Source organism: Monodelphis domestica, chromosome 2 (assembly GCF_027887165.1).
Source record: "Monodelphis domestica isolate mMonDom1 chromosome 2, mMonDom1.pri, whole genome shotgun sequence".
NCBI lineage: Eukaryota > Metazoa > Chordata > Mammalia > Didelphimorphia > Didelphidae > Monodelphis > Monodelphis domestica.
The window spans coordinates 143,679,728-143,703,392 of NC_077228.1; the positions used below are offsets into that span (position 1 = coordinate 143,679,728).

Genomic DNA, 23,665 nt, shown 5'->3' on the forward strand with positions numbered 1-23,665 from the left:
ATAGCATGAACTTATGGTGAAGCTTGAGAGTTTGGCTCCCTTTTCACATCACAAAGTTTTAATGAAAACTGAAATAATGGGAGGGAATCCATCCCAGGGTAAGCCAATGATCCTGCAGCGCCAAGTTGATCTGTTTTCACTTACACATATTGACCTGTTGTGCTATATAAAGAAAAGATGAAGTTGGAACTCTCAGGGTGGGGTGAGGAGAATATCGCCTCTCAAAGTTGTGCAAAGAAATCTCTTTTTTTTGACGATGTCAAAGGAGAGAACAAGGAGCAAAATCACAGACTGCATCTCTCATTCTTGAGATGGGTGTCACAGGGGCTGCTTAGGGGTGTGGATCCATTTAGGAAATCAACAAGAACTTCACATAAGACATTTTGTTTTAAAACACTTTAAATTCATCATGTAATATTATGCATTATATTTATTATCTATGTTTTTGTCTGCTCCTCAAATAGACTATAATTTCCATGCTGGTTAAGGACTATATATTATATTAATAACATTTTGTAAGTAATAATACTTTGAAATCTATATTAAATTATTTTCCTAAAAAATTAAAATAGGTCATGCAAATATTATTGCTATTGTATAACACTTTGAAGCTCTAACATTATATCTGGATATGTAATATTAATGATATTGATAAATAATAAATGATACATAGGATATGAAATGATATGTGTCATCTGTCTTCATGTTACTAAGAAAATAACCCGGGCTCTGGAGTTAGAAGAAATAGGTCCTAATCCCACGTATGATGCTTACTACCTGTGTGACCTTGGGCCTGTTCTGACATTTGTAAAATGAAATGATAAGTCTTTATATCCTCAGCACCTGACACACAGGAGACACTTAACATCTACCTCTAGTGTCTTGCAGATTTAGAGCTCCAAATCTATTATTCCCATTGTAGATATGGGGAGACTGAGGCTCAGAAAGGTCATGTGATTTGTCTGTGGGTCAGTATTAGTCCTGATCTGGTATGACCTGGCTCACTATGCTGTACTCCAGCACCATTACCATGCTCTGCAATAAATAATGTTTAATTTTTCATAAGTTTTTTAGTGGAATGAATTAACACACTCAAATATGTTCTGTTGATGTTGAGACAGCCGCGGATGACCTCACCAAATGATATTAGTATGGTCTAGAGGACACTGTCATGTGATATCAGCACACCACACATAGAGGTCTGGTTCTATAGAAGAAGAAAAATTGGAGAAAATATTATGAGAGTTTAAGAAAAAGTAGTACTTTCTGACTTATAAAGATATTTCCATATATTGACCTGTTTGTAGGGAATTCATTCTTCTTTAGTTTAATAATTAAGCTTTTAATTGCATAGTCTTTGCCAACCTAAACATAAATAATTCGAAAAGGCCAGCATTATTGGCCAATGCATTGTTTGGGCATTTTAGCTCTATAGCTCCAGTAGTTCAATGTTTAGTGCTATGGCACCAATCAGTCCCAGGATAATAATGCATCAAGGCTTTATTCAGATGGAATCTTTGTGGTTCGTGTTGAAGGTCTATGCTTCAGGGGAAATTGTTACATTTGGAGTCTTGTCCAATGACAAATTCTTCACTGTGTTGGGTTAACTGTACTAATAAGCTGTACTAAGACAAGGAACTGAGTCCTTCTTTCAATCTCTTGGTCCTCAAGTCAGGTGTAGTTAACTAGTCAATTAATGAATCAATAATTTATTAAGTAACTCCTAGGAGCCAGGACCTGGGGTATCAAAGAAGGCAAAAGGTGATCATTGGGGGGCAGCTGGGTAGCTCAGTGGATTGAGAGCCAGACCTAGAGGCAGGAGGTCCTGGGTTCAAATCTGACCTCAGACACTTCCCAGCTGTGTGACTCTGGGCAAGTCACTTGACCCCCATTGCCTAGCCCTTACCACTCTTCTGCCTTGGAGTCATGGAATCAATATGTATTGACTCCAAGACAGAAGGTAAGGGTTAAAAAAAAAAGGTGATCATTGCCCTCAAGGAGCTCACAGTTAATGGAGGGATAATAAGTAACAAGCTACATTGAGGATATTTTAACTCATATTCATTGAATGCTAAATATTAAATAACATGTTTATTAAGTTCCTACTATGTGCCAGGCACTATGCTAAGTGCTATTAAAGAGGTACTGGACTAATGGTACTATAGAGTTCTCTTTATTCCACCTTATCCTGTATCTGCTATTTATCCTCACTGAGATCTACAATTTCTTTACCTCTCAGTTCTCTTGTAGACCATCACCTTTCTTATCTTGATACCTAGTAAAACAATTCAACTCTACACACTATTCTCTACATCCAAACACCCTTTCCCTTTATCCTACCACTGATCACACTTTGGCAAATTTCAATCTTGAATTTTTCTCATCATCTATCTGCTTGTCACCTGTTATTTATATGCTGTTTAACAGGGCTGAAAAAGTAATAAAATTACACAAACCTGGTCAAGTATAAGTTTGTTATCTACTCCTAACTGGAACCTCAGTGCTTCAAGGCAATCTTTTTATACCACACTAATCATTCAATATCCCACTCACCAGAGCACTGATTATAAACCTTTTCAATCCTTTGCTGAGGACCTTGACAAATACTTTACTTAAAAACAGCGACTATTCAATGAAAGCACCCTCTCTTCTCCTCTCTTCATCCTGCGTCACTCAAATATTTTCATTACTACCTCTTCTTTCACCTCATGAAGTGGCCCTTCTCCTCCCAAAGGCACACTCCTGACATGGACTTCTAATCCTGAGCCCTCACATCTCCAGAAAGCTGCCCCGTCATCCCCTTGCTGCCTAAAATACATCTATGTCTCCCTGTCCTTAAAAAACCCTCACTTGAGCCCATCAGACCCACCTGCTCTATTGTTCTATATTTCTCTTGCTTTCACAGCTAAACTTCCTGAGAAAGTCATTACTGAGTTTTTTACTTTCTCCCCTCACTTGCTTCAAATCCCTTTTGCAGTTTCATTCAACTGAACTGTCTTCTCTAATGTTACCAATAATTTCTTAATTGTCAAACCCTCCTAAAAATGTCCATCACTCTCTTCTGGGTTTCTCCGCTCTCGATTTTCCTACCTGCCCAACTGTTCTTCATCTTCATCTCTGCTGGATATTATCCAACCATTTCCTCTAATTGTGAGTGTCCTTTGAAGTTCTGTCTTGAGCATTCTTTTCTTCTCCCTCTACACTATTTTGTTTGAGTCTCATTAGCTTTCATGTGTTCAATGATCACTTCTATGCAGATGATTCCCAGAAATATATCTTGAACTCATTTGTTTCCTCTTGATTCACCAATTTTGAACTGGATATCCCAAAGGCAATTCAACTCAACATGTTGAAATCATAACTCAATTTTTCTGCTCAGGGACTTCAATTCCAAGCTTCCTCATTGCTGTCAAAAGGCACCATCCTGCTTCCTGTTATCTAGTTTTGTAACCCCAGCCTCATGGCTTCTGCCTTCTCTGTATTTCCCATGAATATCTCTCTTCTTACTCACTTGCTGCCACTCTGGTACAGGACCTCATTCTCTCATGCCTAGACTACCACAATAGCCTGCTGGTTGGTTCCTGCCTTAAGTCTCTCCTAACCCCTAATCTGTCCTCCATTCTACTGCCAAAGTGATTTTCCTAAAGAATATGTCTTATTACATCATGCCTCTACTCAATAATTTCCAGTGGTTCCTGATTAATTCTAGAATCAATTATTTCTGGTTGACATTTTAAACCCTTTAAAAACATGGCTCCTTCCTACCTCTTTCCAGTCTTCTTAAAACTTTAATCCCTTCTATGGACTCTACAATCTAGCTACGCTGGCCTACTTACTCTTTCTCCCACACAATTTATCCCTCAACTCTACACTTTTCCTTCCTTATCTTGGGTAGCAGCCTGACTTCAAGGTTCACCTTAAATCCCACCATCTGCAGGAAGCCTCTCCTGGCTCTCTCTCAACCTTCCCCTGGCCTCTGAAATGACTTTCTATTTACACTGAGTATATATATATATATATATATATATATATAACATAAATAGTTACTTGCATGTTGTATGCCCCATTAGAATTAAAGCTCTTTCACCTAGGGACTGAATCCTTAACCTTTTTTGTATCTCTAGTGCTTAGCCCTGTGCAAGATATATAGTATTTAATAAATGCTTTTTTGACTAATCTGATGATTTAGATATTTTTCAAACACAGACAAAATGTGGATTGGTTTTGTTGATTATATGTATTTGTTATAAGGGAAGACTTTTCTTTTGAGGGGATGGCCAAAAGAGAACAGGTGAATGTACAGTGACAATATAAAAAAGGAAAAATATTATGATTGCAGCATTTAAAAATATGTAGAAAAAAAGAAGAAAAAAGTTCAGAAATTGCACAGATAATCCAGGCAATATTGGAATCACATTAAACATAATACAGACTAAAAATTAAATTGTTTGTAAAAGATTTAAGGTGTCGTATTCAATCCCGGTTTTTCGGCTATTTAAATAAGATGTTCCAGTTTGTTGATGTATGACAAGTTCATAATAAAAAATAAATTAATGCAGTTTTATTCACTTCTTACAAAATGGAAAAGAATGGTATGTGTGAAGTATCCTGTTATGTTTGTATGAGAAACAAAAAGAATGACTAAATCCCCATGCAAATATGTTGCACTGGTATGGGACATATGTGTGCACCCTCCCACAATGAGGTCATCCATTCCAGAAAATGAGTAGGATTAAAGATAGTCAAAAATAATTTTCACAACACAGCTATACACAATCTGCTGTCCAAAAGCTATAATGCCTTGGAGCTTTATTGAAAAGAAAGCATTAGGACCCCAAGAATGACATTAGAATGGATAACACTGGCAACATGACTCCTAGTAGGATCTATCATTTCTAAATTCCCTCTTCATTCATATTAAGTTATTGAATTTGAAAAAGGTAAATCAGGGCTACCATCAAGTACTGTGTAGAACCAAAAGAAGATCCCTGGGGAGTGCTTGGAATTTGGGAACGAATTTGTAATGCTCTAGGTTCAATCTGTCTAGAAAAAAATTATGATAGTTTAACAATTGCATTTGTACTTTATAAAGTTATGAGCATGTAGCTTACTATAATTATTACAGCTTCTCAAAGGGTTGGGGATGGGGTAGAGGGAGGAGGAGAATTTGGAACTGAAAATAAAAATTTTTAAAAAGCCCAAATATATTAAAGGGATGTCTTATTTCTGAATTTATAGTTACCTTTTTTTTTGTTATCTCTTCTACCCTCTATTACTACATTTTCTCTCTGGTTTAAAAGATTTCATAGAATTATAGAATTTTAGGTTTGGAAGGATCTTAGACATCATCTGGTCTTTTATGGAGGAGACTGAGATCAGTGGAGGTTAAGAAAGATACCCAAAGTCACATATCTGGTTAGCAACAGAGCCAGGATCAAAAGCATTTTTACTTAAGAGTTATTATCCCCCTGTTTGTTATTGACTATTAGAGACTTTGAGCCTTCAGTAAAATACATACAACTTGATTTCACAAAACAAGAACATTCATAATAAAATGTGACATTTATAAAATATTTTAAAGTTCAAAGCACTCTCTATTTCTTAATTTAAACAAGTCTATGAAATAGACACTACAGTTATCATTTTACAGATGATGAAATTGGCTCAGAGAGGTTAATAAATTGTTCATAGTCACACAGAATACTAAGGATCAGAAATAGGATTGAATTTTCATTGCATTACAAATATAGACCTATTTTAATGGGGGGAAAATGTTTTTTTTTCCCCCAAAGCTCCTGTGTTCTCATTTTGTTTCTTACACCTTGAGTATACCTTAGTCCCAGCACTAGAAAATGAATAATGGTCTAATAAAACTAAAATCTTAGGAACCTAAATTATTTCAAGGGAGTGAATGGGGAATGAATAAGAATGTGGTCTAATATATTATCTTTCAGTTTGAAATCAAGTGTCAATAACTACATTTAACATGGTTCATACTGAAAGATATACTTAATTCTATTTTAAAGGAGAAAACAATGGCATAAAGATAGATAGATAGATAGATATATGCACATGAGGCCAAAATTTTTTTTTTTGGTTACCGACAGGGTTATTCTTCCAATGACCACATCACAGTATTTTTTGTTTTTCAGAAATAATTCTCTAAAACAAAACACACACCAAAAAGCAAAGAGTATTAAACATACCATCTTGTATAAGCATAAGGATATGGTTCTTCAAATCACAACCTCAACCTTACAGATGGAAAAAATAAAGAAGAGTTCATTTTTTTCCCTCAGTCAGTGGCAGAAATGAGGAAACATCCTGACAGAGATGACCTTTCACATAAATGGGAATTAAGTACTTCCCAGTAGTATGATTTGAGGGATCCAAGGAAGGTCCCTAACTCACAAAGGTAGGACCTCATTGGCCTATCAGTTATACCTGAAATCTCACCAGTGGAAATTAATTCCTTGAAATGAAAAGGTTGTTCATAATTAAAATAAAAAGATCCCTTGAAACAATATCAATTTTCAGGCCTCCCACTTGGCATGAATTAATTTTAGCAGCTCTTTCCCAAACTGATAGCCAGATAATATTTGCTGGCATCTATATATATAGCAGAGCACTTTACAGATATTATCTCATTTTATTCTCATTCCAACACTAGGAGGTAAGTGCTATGATAATTCCACTTTACAATTTAGGAAACTGAGTCATTCAGAGGTTAAATAACTTATCCAGAGTCACAAAGCTACCAAGTGTCTGAGGCCAGATTTGAAGGACTTCTTGACTCTGTGTCCAGTGCTCTGTCCATCATGCAATGGAGCAGTTATAAGAAGAATACTGAATATCTGGACATATGGGAGTTTACTTGAAGATGGAGTGAATGTATGAAAGGGGATGAGATGTCAGTGTGCTGATGACAAACTCCACAGCTTTCAATTTTCCTACAAATTCCCAGGCCAGTAATCTAAATCTCAAGATTTTTGCAGAGTCAGAGACTGTGGGTGTAGAACATTGCATATATAGCTTAGTCGATATGCTACAGTTAGTTTTACTCAACTGCTTTTTCTGCCTCTCCCCCCCCCCCCACCTTGATCCTTTGGGATAAGGAGTTGTCTCTCTGGGTACAGGAAGGTGGGAAGAATATTTTGTTATTTTTGTATTAATCTGTTTGCTTGGCCCCATAATAAAGTTCTTTCTAAACTAATAAATACCTATACTTTTGGCTTTAAACAATAAAATAGATACTTTAATTCATTCATTTTTATTGTTAAGACGATTTTCTATTTGAATGACACAACGGCATTTATTTTTAGCCAATCTGATACTTTTCATTCAGTTTATCAATGAGTGCATTTTTCATCCAGTGGCTAGAAAAGAAGTCATCAAACTAGGAAGAAAAATGTTAGGTTGTCATAATGGACCACAAACTGTACCTAAATCAACTGTTATTTCAAAAGCTGACATGAAGCCAAGCTCTATTAATAATAGATATGATATACACAAGCTGAAAAAAAAATCATTCCTTGGCATTAACAAGGCCTTCATTAAAGAACATCTAATTTATCCATGACATTTTTCCTTTACAAAAATTATGTATATGTTTTATTTTGGGGTCATGTTAATTTCCAAATATAACCTTCCCAACTTCCTATACCCAAGAGATAATTCCTTATCCCAAAGGATCAAAGAGGGGGGGGGAGCAGAAAAAGCAATAGAATAAAATGAATTGTAGCACATGGATTGAGCAATATATGCAAAGTTATACACCCATAGCCTCCAACTCTGCAAAAAGGATATGCACAATTGCATTTTTTCATCTCCTCTTTGGGACCATGCTTGTCAACTTCCATGATACCCTAAAGAAACAGGAGACTAGCCAACACTGTTGTTCATCCTTCATTTTTGAAGAGGGCTGAGGATATCAGGGGGTGACGACTTGTGTGTGATTTGGATGTAAGTGGTTCAGGGCTACAAATTAACTGTATACTTGGGAGATATTTCAGAATGAAAACTAGACTATTTTATAGACACTACAATAAGTTCCTTGGTTTCAGGGGAAGCACAAATTTTATTTATACTATTAGTAATGCTACATTCTCCTTTTCTTTGAGCAGTGATGGAAACATGGGGAGGTGAAGAGTAGGAAAACACATGGGAACTCAATTCTGTAACCTCTCCTTCCTCCAGTATGCAAATGATTTAACAGTAACACACAGATTTCCTAGAGTAAATAATTTCTATTTCCATCCCTGAGAAATATGTCAGTGTTTCAGACTCAATGTTTCAGAAATGCGTTATCAGGTCAGCGTATGTACCATTGCCAGGAAAAGAAGCAGGAAATAAGGACAAGGAGGATGCCTTCTCGAATGCTAGAGCAAAACAAAAACATCCCTAAAAATCATTTTCACTGTAAAAACATTCATGTCCCAGAAATGTCTAAAACCAATGGAAATCATGCATCTCAAGGAAAAGAAAGCTCAGCATACGTATAGACTGAAAATTTGGAAATCAGTACCAATATTGCTAGTATTTTCCTTCTCTATGTACTTGTACTTGTATAATAGGCAATCAAGATGTCTTAAGAGAGATACAGCTGAGCTCTAATTGGAGTTCTGACTGACCAAATCACAACTACATTTATTCATGAAGATCTTTACCTTAAGTTTGAGATTCATAAAACTTACCCAGACACCTGAAGGGATCACGAGAGGAATGCAAGGAAATGACTTTCAGTCTATGATTGCATTTCTGAACAGTTCTGGTGTGTTCAACATATGTAGCTAGATTTGTTCTTATTTTGTAGCTTGTTTCAGTGCAGAAAACAAGGGCACATTTGTATTTTGCAGCTTTGAATTCAAGTAGAATTTATTAAGTATCTGATATCGTGCTACATGCTGGGAATACAATAATCAAAAAAGCCAATAGCCCTGGCCCAGAGGAGCTTGCAGTGTACCCAGGGTAATGAGGAAGGAACAAATGTATAAACAAGCACATCATAAGGAAAATGGAAGAGGGAGAATCGGGGAAATCTTCAATGAGGAAGGAGCAACTGCCCTGAAACTTGAAGGAAGTTAAGGGTTCTGACAGGTGGTGATAAGGAAGAAGTGCATTCCAGACATGAGCAATGGCTTATGAGGATGCATGAAGAGTGGAGAAAAGAGAATCAATTTGGGGGAATCCTCCAATCCAATCCAACTTGGAGTCCAACTGGGCTAGAAGGTAGAGTGCATCTGCTCCTTCCTCATTTCTTTTTGAAATATATATGTGATATATTATATGCGCGCATATATATATTTTTTTAATCTGGAAAGAGTATATAATATACCTGTAAAGGAAAGGGGTTACTTAATTATGGGGACTCTTAAACAGGCCATGGAGTTTTAATCTTATCTCACAGTCTACAGGGAGCCATGAAAGGTTCTTATAGTAAAGGAGGAACGTAGATGAGGATTATTATTTTGGCAATTGTGTTGAGGAAATATTAAGGAAGGAAGAAACAGGAAGGCCAATGAGGAGGTTATTAAGATGAGAACCTGATCTCAATTGGTTCCATGAAAGGAGAGAAGATGGACAAAGGAGTGGTAGGGCAGAAAGACAGATCAGGAAGGACAGAGAAGTGGTTTGGGAAGTGAAGAACTGGAAGGAGGGAGAATGAAGGATTCTAGGAGTTTGACAGTGAAAGAAAAGAGAGCCACGGGCTAACATTTTGCAGAGAAGGAAGAGCCAATGAAGGATTTTAAAGGAGATGGAAGACGGAAATACATTTCTAAGCAGAATGAGAAAAGGCAGAAGTGAGCAAGTGTCTAAAGAGGGGAAAAAAAGTACTGATTAGACACATCATCCTGGATTTTCCTCATAAAACAACAATAATAAAAAAATTGCAACACTCTTTACTTACAACAACCTTGAGAAACAAGTTGTACAGTTACCCTCACTTTACCTATTAGGAAACGAAGGCCCTGGGACCACATAACTACTAAGCAGAGAATCACAAAAACTGAGGAGCTGGAAAGGACCTCAGAAAGTACTCAGTCCGATTTATACCTGGCCTGGGTTCCTTCTACAATATTCCTGACAGGGAGCCATTTAGCCTCCACTAAAAGACCTTCAGCGGATTCTGTCTACAAGGTGAAGCTGTGCGTTTCCACGTTGAGCATTTAAGTTGTGGCTGATTCATCAGACCCCATTTGGGGTTTTCTTGGCAGAGATCTTGGAGTGATTTGCCATTCCCTTCTCAGATCATTTTACAGATGAAGAAACTGAGGTTGTGACTTGACCAGGGTCACACGGAAGTGCCTGAGGCTCGATTTGAACATAGGAAGCAGAGTCTTCCTGATTCTAGGCTTGAATACTTTATCCACTGAACCACCTGGCTGCTTTCATATCCTTCTTGGATATATATATATATATATATATATATATATATATATATATATATATATATATATAAACCATCACACTGTGCTCTACTGTCATGCCTTCCAAAATAGGACAGAACTGAGACAGATGTCTCTTTTTCACTTTTAAATAGTTTTCTGAATCTATAACAAGTTTTCTATATTTCCTTTAATGATAATCCTTAGATGAATGCATTTAAATCTAATAATTAGGGGAATGTATTTTAATAACATCTTTGTGATATGTGAGGGGAAATGTACTGTAACACAATGAATTACCAACTAACAAAATGGTGACTTGGTTGTTTTTCTTCAGTTTTAATCATGTCCAGCTCTTTCTCTGATTCCATCTGGGATTTTCTTGGTAAAGATATTGGATTGGTCTGTCATTTCCTTCTCCACCTTATTTTTCAGATGAGGAAACTGAGGAAAACAGGGGTAAAGTGACTGGTTCTGGGGTCACACAGCTACTAAGTGTCTAAAGCTCTATTTGAACTCATGTTTTCCTGACTCTAGACCTGGAATTCAATCCACTGCATCACCTACCTGCCCAAAATGGTGATTGCTATCACTCAAATATCTCAGGGATTTTTATTTTTCAATATAATACTGTATATTCTTGAACTATTTTATTGCAAAAACCCCTCTTAATTGATACAGATAATGCAATAAAATAACAAAAAATACGTAACATCACTGAATTTACTGGATGGCTAGAAAGATGTAATCAGGTGGTTAAAATCCTACATTAGAAACTTGCTACTTTAAACAAAATGAATAGGTGAAAAATCCCTGGCCCACAAATATAAACTGAAAAAGATTTTTCGACTCAAAGTACAGAATAAGGTGTGTATATATATATATGTATATATATATATATGCTTATATAGTACATATAATGTGTATGACATATACACATTTCACATATACACATAAACTCACATATATGTACACATACATACACATGGGTACAGATAAATACATCCAACATGAAAATTGATTTTCCTCAATTATCCATGTTTGCATCAGGATTTTTGCTTTTTTCTCACTTAAAGGGGGGATTAATGTGAGAAAGAGACGAAGTAGATTTTTACTGATTTAATATCTATATCTGTATATAGCCTTGGTAATTCAGCAAGTAAGCAGGACTGGAACTGGAGCATCTTTTTATCCTAAACTATTGCTCACCACTTTTCAGACATAATTAACCTCCCAAATTGAGAATATACTTTTAATAAATTTTGATAAATCTACTCAGATTGAATACTCATCATCTCAAAAATTCACAGAACAGAAAGCCTCCAAAATATAGTGACCTGACAAAAGAATTACAATCATGTGGGGAAAGAATAAGGTAAATGTCATTCCTGCCACCTTGTCTGTTATAGGACTTGTCTTAAAGATGCTTTCAGCAAGTCTATGGAAGATAAGTTTACATTCTAGTCCCTTCAAGTCAACCACAAAAAGCAATCTTATTATCCTCTTGAGGAAAACGTCACCAAACATTAAACATAAAAGAATAATAGCAGGGTAGAAATTCTGGGGGACCATTTTTTTATTTGGATCCTGTCAAAAGGGATGAATAGAATGAAATAAAAGTAATAAATATACTTTGCAATAACTATTTGAATACTGAGTACATGATAGCAACGCATTACTGAGGAATAACTAAATACAAGCATTTTCCATATACTTGAGGTTTACTCCTCAAAATACCAAATCCCTTTTCGCGTTCCCATTTCAGTAGGAATATATCTAAAATGTAATACTTATCTTTTTTCAGTCAGTAAGTATGCTGAGGACAAACTGAAATTTTCTAAATGACTCTACCAATGTTTTCTTTACTGTAATATCTTTCAAGGAATTTCATTTATTTTTGACATGTATGTGGAGATATCTTATTAGGGGGACAATCTTAAAGGAAAAATTTTTCTCAACCAAAGGCTTTTTAGTAGTCAATTATGAACAGAGGGTGATCTTGTATTCACTATAATTTTCAATCAACTGTGTGACTACACAATTGTATCGATTGGGAGAATCTTCTTAAATCTTTTTTGAGGATCTCCTTGATATCTTATTAAATATTTTACAAAGTGGGATAAGAGTTATGTATTGATGTTTTCTCCCTGTCCCCACTCCTTTTTTTGGCAGGAGGTGGACTAAGATTTTAGATTTTCTTCTACCTTTGGTATACTACCATTCATTCATATACCTTTCAATTGATCCCTCAAAGCTCTCAGGGCTGTGTCACTTGTAGCAAGAATGCTCTATGCACATACCTGCTCTAATCCAGCTGCTCTTCTCATATTGGTTATTTTTAGCTCCATTTCCACCTCCTCATAAATCACACCTGATACTGTCATGTTGGGATCCAAATGAGGTAACTCCATTTTTTTGGTGGAGAGAAGTGTTGGTTAGAGAAATCATTCTCCATTTTTGATTGAGATCTGAAAGAGACCTTTATAGGTCACATGTAATCCAAGCATTTTGCAGAAGTGAAAACTGAATCCCAGAAAAGTTCACTGACTTGCTTAAGGTGAAGCAAGTAATAAAATGGAAGAGTAGGATGTGTGTCCCTGGGTAAGCCACTTCACCAAATTGCTTGGTTCTTACCACTCTTCTGCCTTGGAACTGATACTGTATATAGATTCTATGACAGAAGGTAAGGGTTTAAAAAAAAATGCTGGATTTGACCCTATGTCCTTTGACTTTCTAGTCCAAAATTCTTTCCTTTGTTTTACTGATCTTCCTTCCACTGTAATATCGCATTACCACGATGAAAACATTTTTATAGATCTTCAATTGATTTCAGCACAAATTATTCTACCCATTTGCTCTATCTCTATTATCTACTACATTTGCTTTATTTTGGTCTGGGAAATATGTTGCTTCGGCTAGCCATACCTACTTCTTTTGCTTTCTCCAACACACTTAAAAAAAAGCAAAATTTCTGAATCCACCTAAGAGGAGATCCTGCTCTTACTTTGTTCTTTTCCCATTTCTAGACACAATTTTTTTTCTAGCAATTTTGTCCTTAACCAAACTCATTCAGGGAGCCATAACATTTTAGGGCTAGGGCTCAGAGATCACCTAATCCAAATTTGTCATTTTCCAAACAAAAAAAGTGAGACTTAAAGAAAATTTTGTCATATTCAAGGTCACACAGCTGGTAAGACAGTGGCTTTGAAGCCCGGTTTTCTTTCCAATGCCCCATCCTGTCCCAATGACTGCAACTGAATCTGCACATTTAGGAGCCCCACAAGATGGATTATTATGAGACAAGTATAAATGTCAAAGAAGTTAATAATTTCATTTTGAGATTGGTTTTCCGTATCTTATTCAGACTGGAAATTGATCAGTTGCTCATGTAGGAGGCCCCCTGAAGATCAGGATGGAAGCTTTCTGCTGTTCTGACTCTGAGCTGAGTGGAGACACCGTTTAGCCCACTGCAATTCAGAACTCCTGAACTCAAGAGATTTGCCAGCCCCCCAGCCCAATCCCCAGCAGTAGGGATGAGATGATGGGTATAAGCCATCCCTGCCTTTCCTTAGGTAAATCACCTTAAAATAACTATTTAAATGAGGTTTAAAAATAGATTTCATCTATCTGGATAAACTACCCCATGAAAAGATAAACAAAGGTGTTATAAAATTAAAAATAGCTGGAACAGTATCACCATATTATACAAATCTAAATGATACAAATAAACCTTCTTACAAATATATTTTTTTCGGAGCAAACCCCTCCAAATATGTATCATCAAATGACGTTATGAAATACGTGAAAAATTATTCTATACAGTTAGGCTGGCAAATCATAGTAAATTTTCTAATTGCATGAGTTGCAGACTCCTAATAAGTTAATATACACTTAATTGGAAAATTCTTATCATTTGCCAGTCTAACTGTCTGAAATTGTTAAATGTGAAATAACAGGCTATCTGAAAGATTCTCCCCATAGACTTCTCCCCTCCATCTCCAGTAATCATTCTCACATCAACACTTGTTTCTACTAGGAAAGGCAGTAAGTGGTTATTTTTGATGCTCAACTAAAGCTTTCAAACTGAATCAAGAAGCCTAAAACAGTTCACTTTTTGTCAATCAGTATGTCAGTCAAATTGGTTTGCTATCCCAAGCCAGATACTTAATTTGTTCCTTTTGTTGGCTGTCAGTGATTTGCGTGTCTTGACACAAAATGTGGAATGCAAACAATTGGTGGATTACTTTAGATATACAAAATTTGCTAGAGTTGATTTGATAGAAAAGTGTCCAAAGGGGCAGCTGGGTGGCTCAGTGGATTGAGAGCCAGGCCTAGAGATGGGAGGTCATAGGTTCAAATCTGGCCTCAGACACTTCCCAGCTGTATGACCCTGGGTGAGTCACTTAACCCCCATTGCCTAGCCCTCACCACTCTTCTGCCTTGGAGCCAATACACAGTATTGATCTAAGAGGGAAGGGAAGGGTTTAAAAAAATAAAGAAAAGAATAGAATGCAAAAGGAGGAAGAGACAGAAATACATAGTAAGAACTGATAGAAAATAGAACAAATCTACAGTTTATATTATTGTTACAAGGACATTATATGTTTAAAAGTCTCCCAGAGAACACCTTCATTTCTTCATACCCCATGAAATGGAGAGGGCACTTCTGCATGGGGAGAGAATGAGGAAATATAGAGTCATCATCAGTTTTGCTTTGAGGGCCAGATTTTTCATTTATGCCATTGATTTGAAACAGTGAGAATCTGTAAAGTGGTCCATTTTTCAGATTATCAAAGCCAAAAGGTATGCTGTCAGAGGTCTTTACTTTGAGGTAATATTCTGTGGGTCCCACTGTGGAAGAAATCCAAGTCCAGTTAAACGGACATTTATGAAGTGCTTCCTGTATACAGAGTGTTGTGCAGACAGCAGAGCTTGCCATCAAGCCTGGTCACAAGGCAGAACGTAAGAAGGGAACAGGCAAGCTCACCCCAAGGCCAGAGGGGCCCTGATGCTTCCATCCCAGTAAATGGGGGAAAGCTCTGAGCAGTGACCACTTGATCTGGCTGGAAGGAAGAGGATTGTTCTTAGCCGGTTAGTCTCTGCTTGTCTGATATTCAGTTTCAGGAACTTTTCAGGACAAAGTGGAGGCTTTCATTAATGACAGATATAGGTATGTTTGAATGGCCAAATCAGGAGGTGACAAACGATGCCTTACGTTCCTAGGAAAAGACAATCTCGTTCTGCACAGAATAGGTTCACGCATGCGCATGCATCCTCTCTGATGTTTCTGGCCCCCCTTTTTTAACTTTCTTAGAATTGATACGAGTATAGGTTCCAAGGCAGAAGGGAGGTAAAGCATAGGCCATTGGGATCCATTAAGGGGCTTGCCCAGGATCACACAGATGGAAAGTGCTCTTACACAGAAGAAGCTCAATAAATGTTTACCACCAGAAATAATGAGTCCATGTTGATAAGGTGGGGATGAGGAAATTATGTTTAGTCCTGAAAGGAAGAAATAACTTGTGTAGTTCTTTTCAAGACAAATGAACTTAGATCTGATGCTTACTAGCTGTGAGCTTAAACTCCTTCCTTTCTTTAGATCTTGGCTAACTCATTTGTAAAATGTGCCTCACAGCTCTATTGCTATGATCATATATTCATTCCTATGACTTGAGTGAAGAGCTCAGTTCTACTTATTACTTGTATTATTTGGGGCAAGTACTCAGATCCTTCTGGGCCTCAGTGTCTTTTCTATAAAATGAAAGAGATGAACTACAAGACTCAGATCTCTTCTGTTCATATTTAAACTTGAAATGCTTGGATTTCAAAACTTTAAAAAATTATAGTTGTGTTTATGTGATTTAAGTGAAAAATGATGCCTAGCATCAGGCAGACCAAATATTTAAATGAATGTTGTGGTGAACTTAATTATTTTCATTAGAATATTTGACATCATGTCAATAGCAATGAAGCAATGAAGTTTCAGGATTTAGTTATTCAATAATTTTGAGCACACAATTGAACATACTTTAATTAAGATTTGGACCCAGCACACCTATGGGGAGGTGATCTCCCACCCCAGAGAACTCACAACTTAATCTGCAGCCTGAACATAAAATTTTATTCTACCATGAACTTCTATTCGTTGCTGTCTAACTATACGACTTTGTAATTGTAATGGGTTAATCCGAGTTAATCTTGTGTTGTTCTTTTCTCCAGCACTGTTAAAGTGGATAATGACTGTTTTAAGGAGATCAAGAATTCTGATGGAAGAGTTCTACAATATTAAAATTAGGATACTATAACAGAAAGCATTTAAACAGCACTTCAAATGTACTACCTCTTTGAGCTTCAAAACTGTAAGTGCTATTATTAACCTGGTTTTACAGAAGAAGAAACTGAGGCTCAAAAAAGGTTAAATGACTTGCCCAAGATAAGTCAGAATATGTCTGAGGTAGGAGTTGAACTTAGGTCTTCCTGATTCCCAAGTCAAGCTCTGTCAACTTAGGTGCTAAATTAAATGATTTGAGTGAATAGGTTTTATTAGAGAAATGAATAATGAAAGATAGATATTGGATGAGAACTCTTTAGGAAATTATATGGATACAAAGAGGTAAATAGGTACAATTAGGGGACTAGTTTCAATTGATTTGCATTGCAATATGTGAATTTCTCTTCATCTCGAGAAATGCTTTTTCCTTGAAAATTTGGTTAGTATGACCATCTAGACCCAGAGTATCTCCTTTAAAAATAACTTTGAATTGATAGCCATAGACTGCACAAGAGTTGATGGACGTCTAATTTAAATAATGGCAAAATGTCACTGGAAATAGCTATAGATTACAAAAAGCAACTGTTGGTTATTCTGAACTATGGCTATTTCCTAACTGTTAATAACAGGCAGTCCAGCTCAATTAGATAGATATATCTCATTTACTGTGCCATGAAATATAAGATGATGAGTATCTACTGCTTGGTCTAGTTATTGAAACTATTTCTTCACTCAGAACTCAGCAATAATCCAGACCAAAATGGGGGAGGTTTGTTAAAGCAAAACAAAACAACATTTTTCACTCTCTTTTTGTAAGATTCACTACTTTAGCTCAATATTTTTTCTGCATCATTCACTGGTATTGCTTGAAAATTTGTTTGCCTGATTGTTTTTCAATTAGCTAACTCTTGGAAGGCAACTGTGGTAGAGGGAGGCCTACACATACTATTAACATGTAGCAACAGGACTAAGTAAGAATAAGAAGTACTTTTGGTTTGGAGAAAAAAATGTTTAATTTCCACAGATGGAAGAAAATGCATTAGTCCTTCCTATGTGTTAGTGTACCATGCTTCTGTCTTAAATCATACTTGCATCTGCAGGTGTTTGCCTAAAGGCAGGTCACTGTGAGTCAATGAAAATCAGGACAGGCTCAGCGGCAGGAATTAACCTGCGGAATCACAAGAGGAAGATAAGACTGTGCCGATGAAGGCAGCATATGAGATCTTGTAAACTGACAACAATGTTAGGGACACAACATTTCCCGCCCCCCATCAATGAAATTCAATATACTAATACTAGGCAAGTTTGCTGAGATATTACAGATGTCACCCAACAGTGGGTGAATTTGTTTCCCGTATGTGGCACAAAACTGAGGCTCTGCAAAAATGGATTCAGACTGAATGTTAACTTTCATTGTAAATTTCCTTCCTTTCCTGGTATCATCCAAACTGAGATTCTGGTTAATGGAATTATAATACAAATGGACACAGAGAAGAGTTTAGCTTCTCCCCCCACCCAAAAGGATCAAGTTTCAAATATCTATCCTTGATGGTGTCAAGAGCCAGGATGAACGTATTTCAATTGCAACTTCCAAACTAAACTCACAAATTACTACCATTATGGTAAGTGCTAGCTACCCCACTGTGCAGTTTTGCTTTGTGAATTTTTACCTTCCTCTATGAACACTTTTAGCCACTGATCGCACAGCCTTTCAATGTTTTCTGCCTTTTCCTTTAAATAAACTGGCTCTGGCTCCTTCCATCTGGTTCCCCTTCCGTCAGCAACCCTGCACCTGTTCACACCTCCTCTCCTGTTGGATTCCACTGAACATTTCCTCCTCTGCCAGGGCTATTCTGGCACTTGCAACCTTTCTGTCATTCAATCCATCTGTCAGAAGTGAACTTTGTTTACCGCAAGCTTCTGCTTTCTTCCTCAAGAAGCAAAGCCCCTCAAGGTCATTGTCAAATGAACTGTCGGCATGGATTTAAATCCTCCTCTGCTAACCAGCAGAAGATGAAGTTCTGTACTGCAATGTACTTGCGAAAATTACTTTTGGGTCTGGGAAGACAATAATTTAGAGGCAAAGTAGTAAGATACAGTATTTTAATGATCATTTATAAAATCAGATAGATGTGATGTATTTTATGCCCATTTATCTGCACCTCTCAGTATTGGATATTGACTATTTGCACGAATATCAAAATAAAGAAAACATTTAAGGTAAAACCAAAATATTTTAATTATGCTTACGTTACATAAAACTGCTACATGACATACAGACTTAACTTAGGAAATTAAATAAATTCATAAGTGTATTAACCAGGCAAGAGAGAGGAAAAAACCACTTTACAATGAGATAATTTATAATATATTTCTTTAAATGTAAAAGAGAGGCTTCTTTAAAAAAACAACAACAAATTATTTCTTAATACACTGTACCTTTGAAAGAAATCAGCTTATGATATGTAAATCAATTTTTGTACCTTTTAGTTTAATCAATAAGCACTGTGGATGAAATTATATTTTAATAGACACAGTTATATTGAATTGTATCATATCACCAAAGAAATATTACTGGTGTGCAATAAGGTAAAGATATAGTGTTACTGTTACAAATGAGGCAAAATTTATACTGTCAATAGAGTTCATTCTGTGTCATAAGTAGCTATTTGAGTATTCATTTATTGCTTCATAAATAGGATGTGAGAAGGACATACTGCTGAATTATTTACAAGTATCTTAAGAGAGTCATACTCTTTAGGAAGAAAAAACATACCAAATAGCACACCACCTTTCCAATTTCATTTATCTGATATACTTAATATCATATAAAGGACACTCATTTGTTCCAGAGGAATATATTTGCCAAAATAATTAACAAAATCATTTTTAGTATTATGACTATGACCTAACCTAAGAGGGATTTCATTCATAAGAGGATATGCCTATTTTATATTTTGAAGAATTATGATAAAGATTAAATATTTATTACAACTTAACATTAATGTTAAATATTCCTAATTAAGCTAATTTATCTTCCCAATTCTATGACAATATATGTATAATAAGATTTTTCACTCTGTGAGAAATATAGGTAAGAGGATTAATTTTCAAAAACAATGGACAAATCCTTGATGTAAAAAATTTTTAATGCTGAATATAAAGTATAGAGTAAAGAGATATTTATTGTTTAGTACAACATACACTATTAAAAACTCTTTTAAAGGTATTAGATAAGAAAAAAATGAAATTCGTTAAAAAAAACCAGCAAGTTATTTAAGAACTGTTTTAAAGTCTAAAAGCAGGAAATATTCTTTTTAGTGTTTTATATTAATAACTGTTCCCAATTATATATTGCTCTTCTATATAACATAAAAATATCCACTTTGACCTAGTTCATATTAAAACACTGCTTGAAGGTGTATTTCTAAGAAGATTTAAAAATTTTATGTTCATATATGTAATTTCAAAATGAATATGGTTTCAAAATATTTTCTAACTTGCCTCTAGCAAATTTGTTTTGTTTTTGTTTTTTGGTTATTAAAAAACTTTTCCAGAAGAATAATCTTTGTTTAGTAATAGTCTGAGCATGGTTACCTGCATACCTGCTTCTGAATTGCACGGAATGGGTAGTGAAAATCTGACCACTTCCAACAGTCTCTGTTGCTGTACAAAAGAAAGAAACACTAACAAACTATTTCAAACAAGGCATCTTAAATAACTGCGAAGGAACTTTTCATTTAAATCAAATGAGGTTCTTGTTATCAGTTAGAAATATTATTTTGAAAAATGTGTGTGATGAGATAAACTAAAAAATCATTCAGCTTGACATACATATCACACACATATACACATGCACATGTGTGTATACACACAAATATCACTACCATTTTTGCCTCCTAAATATTAAAGAAAAATAACACAGAGCATGAGCAACATCATGCTTATCTCAAATGGAATAATTTAGGAATTCTGAGTACAGTATTAATCTTATTGGATTAATAATGCACTCTACTTACTACTACATTTTTTTTTAAAAACTGGTTAGTTTTGAGAATTTATACTAATACTTGAAACATTCTTATATACAAATGAGCCAACAAAAAGCCACTGAAGCATTGCTGTCAGCTCCTGATACACGATGGTAAAGCAGTTCTTAAAGCCATTGCCAGATGAAGATAGGGAGCAGATTTCCTTCAAATTCTTCAAGATTTGTCTTCCGACACCAGCACGCAGCTTTATGATGTCAGTTAATATAGCTTACCTCTATAATAAAGCAGAACACTTAATGGATCTGCATATTGCCTGAGAGAAAACATTTCTGCTATACTAGAAAGAATTCTAGGTAAGGGAAAGAGCTACGATTTTTTTCTTTCACTTTATTGATTTTCTGACTACATTTACAAAATCTGTTAAGAATAGAGATAATTCATTCTTCCCCCCCCTTCCTCAATTACCTTAAAGCAAGACCTCCTTTTCAGATGTGGAAATATTTGCAGAACTGCAGGACAAAGAACTGAGATATTTTCATAGAGTTGATCAAGGGGGGGAAAAAGGATTTGCGAGATTCTGTTAAGAATAAGCAGAGACTGAATGACAACTTTAAATCTGCCACAATCATTTACTAATGTGCCGCTATATCAAATAAGTCTAATTTTTTGACAGCACCAAATTAGATTTATTGCAGAAACTGCTGCATAAATAGCATATGGCTATGTTATACCACCTATTTCACATCCCGGTAATGTTTTCCCCTCCCCCTTCAAAAATGAATAAATTGAGCCAAGCTATAAACCTTCTGCAAAAAAAGAAATATACAAGTTCAAAAACAGATGTAGGAGATCTAGATTTCTTTGTTAAAGGAATAATTGCTGCACCATTGCCGAAGTCTACACTTTAAAATATCATATGCTACAAAATGACTAACTGAAAAATTATTTCATAGGTCAGGTCCTCTTTTGAATTTTTTTTAACCATTTAGTCTAATTTCCTTTTCAAGGTTTTGGTTTTAATATACATTACTTAATTGCCAATTATAATTCATAGTTTAAGGAGAAAAATTAATATTAAAGGATTTTAATTAAATGTGACTCAAATGATATAATTTTTAAAAATCATGTTAGATGTCTATATTGCATAGCTGTTTACTAGGTCACAAATGTGTAATACACATAGAAATATTAAGACCAAAAGAACTATTTTTCAACTTTTCCAACATCATTACTAGTACAATTTCCCTAATGCACCACAAGTGAGATAGCATATTTAATACGTTCTGCGTAATTTACTGTGTCTTGTGTACTACAGGGTAGTGGTAGTGGTGCATCTTCTACTCTACCAAGATTAGAAAAAAGAAAACTTTCTTGGAAGCCAGGGTTGAAAACTCATTTGGTTGGGGGTGGGAGGGGTGTCACAAACCAAATTCAGATTTGGGAAATTTGTTTTGCCCCAATTTTGATATGACAAACTGATTTTTTAAAATAACAAAGTTTAAGCCTACTTCATGGACTGAAAAGACATTGCAAGGTCTTATCTCAGACCAATGGGCACACCACTGCAAACATCATGGCACTCTGCTACCCTGCAGACTCCCTCTCTGTGGTCAGTCTTCCCAGCTGCCCTATCTGTTACTGTCTGATTAGTTCTGCTAAGGAGCCCCTCCCCTGCCAGCTTTCAGTGCCATCTGTTCTACACAAGATGGCTGCTGCCCAGCAACCTAACACTGCCCTCCTACCTGGCACCCGGCTACCATCCTTACCCCAAAGTGCTAACACAGGTTCTCACTGCTGGCAGAGTCAGGATTTCATTACTACTACTTTGACAAGTGCAGGGTTGTTTGTAATTTCTCTTTTATCCTGATTTTGATTGTACAACCACCTCCCACTGATTCAGTTTGCTTCAGTTTTGTTGCTCACAGATTTTACTCTCCACATTAATCTCCCTCTGGCATGTTACTGCATCTGTTCCCTTTTTTATTATTAATTTTCAAATTCCCACCATTTTTGACAAAAAGGAGGTAATCTACACTCTGTTTCTGCCCATTTCATTTTCTTTAATTTGGAAGATAAGTATGAAAGCATGCCAAAGAAGTTAATTCTCCGTTAACAGTTTATTTTCTGGCATCCCTGTGCCTTTGTATATGAAAAACAGATAGGAATAAATGTTGACTGAATCACAACAACACAGTCGCAGCCATTCCTGAATTTAATGAAAAGCAAACATATGAAACAGAATCTAAAAAGTTTATTAGTTACATGAGTTGACTCATGCTGTCATTCTTTCTTCCACTTTTAGCAAATAATTGTTTGTGCAAATGAGATTGGGTATGAGATCTGATTCTGAGTTAATCTATGGGTTTGACACCACGTCTATCTCCTCAGCAAATGAATTTTATCTTTGATTAGTAAGAATATCATACTTTCTAAACCATACACTATCAACTGATTCAAACAGTTCTAACAGGGAAATACAAGGAAACAGAAAGCCACATACAGGGGAAAAACCTAAAAATAAAGTATTTCTGTCAGAGTAAAACTACTGAAGGCAAAGCCGAATATACAGCATTTAGGATGTAGCACAGTTTCCAGTAAGGTATTTTTCAGATGAAGCCTTTAATGTTAATGACAGCAAAATATTTTCTTAAAGATACAGCTATATCTATTTAGAATTTATAACAAGGAATAACGATTCAACTACAAGGACAAGGATAAAAAAGTCCACCAAGAAATTCTTGTGAACTTTTCTTTCCCTACCACACCATCATTACTCCAATTAAAAGAGAAAAAGGAAAAAAAGCATGATTAATTTAATAATCCCATACCTGCCCTGAGGCAAAATAGATTTGCTAAATATATTGTGGGTGAGCATTAACTTGCTATATATGAAAGGAAGTTAATAGCAATGCATATCTGAATTAGTATTACAATAACCATATCTCAGATTTAGAGGAAACATTTACTTTGGATCCTGTTAAGGAATTTCACACATTAAATTTATTCTCAAACTATCC

At 35.7% G+C, this 23,665-nt stretch overlaps 1 protein-coding gene across 17 annotated transcripts in view; it reads right to left on the reverse strand.

The window, feature by feature from the left end:
* SDCCAG8 (SHH signaling and ciliogenesis regulator SDCCAG8) overlaps nt 1-23,665 on the reverse strand; it is a 269,240-nt gene that overhangs the window by 102,208 nt on the left and 143,367 nt on the right. The window lies entirely within an intron of this gene.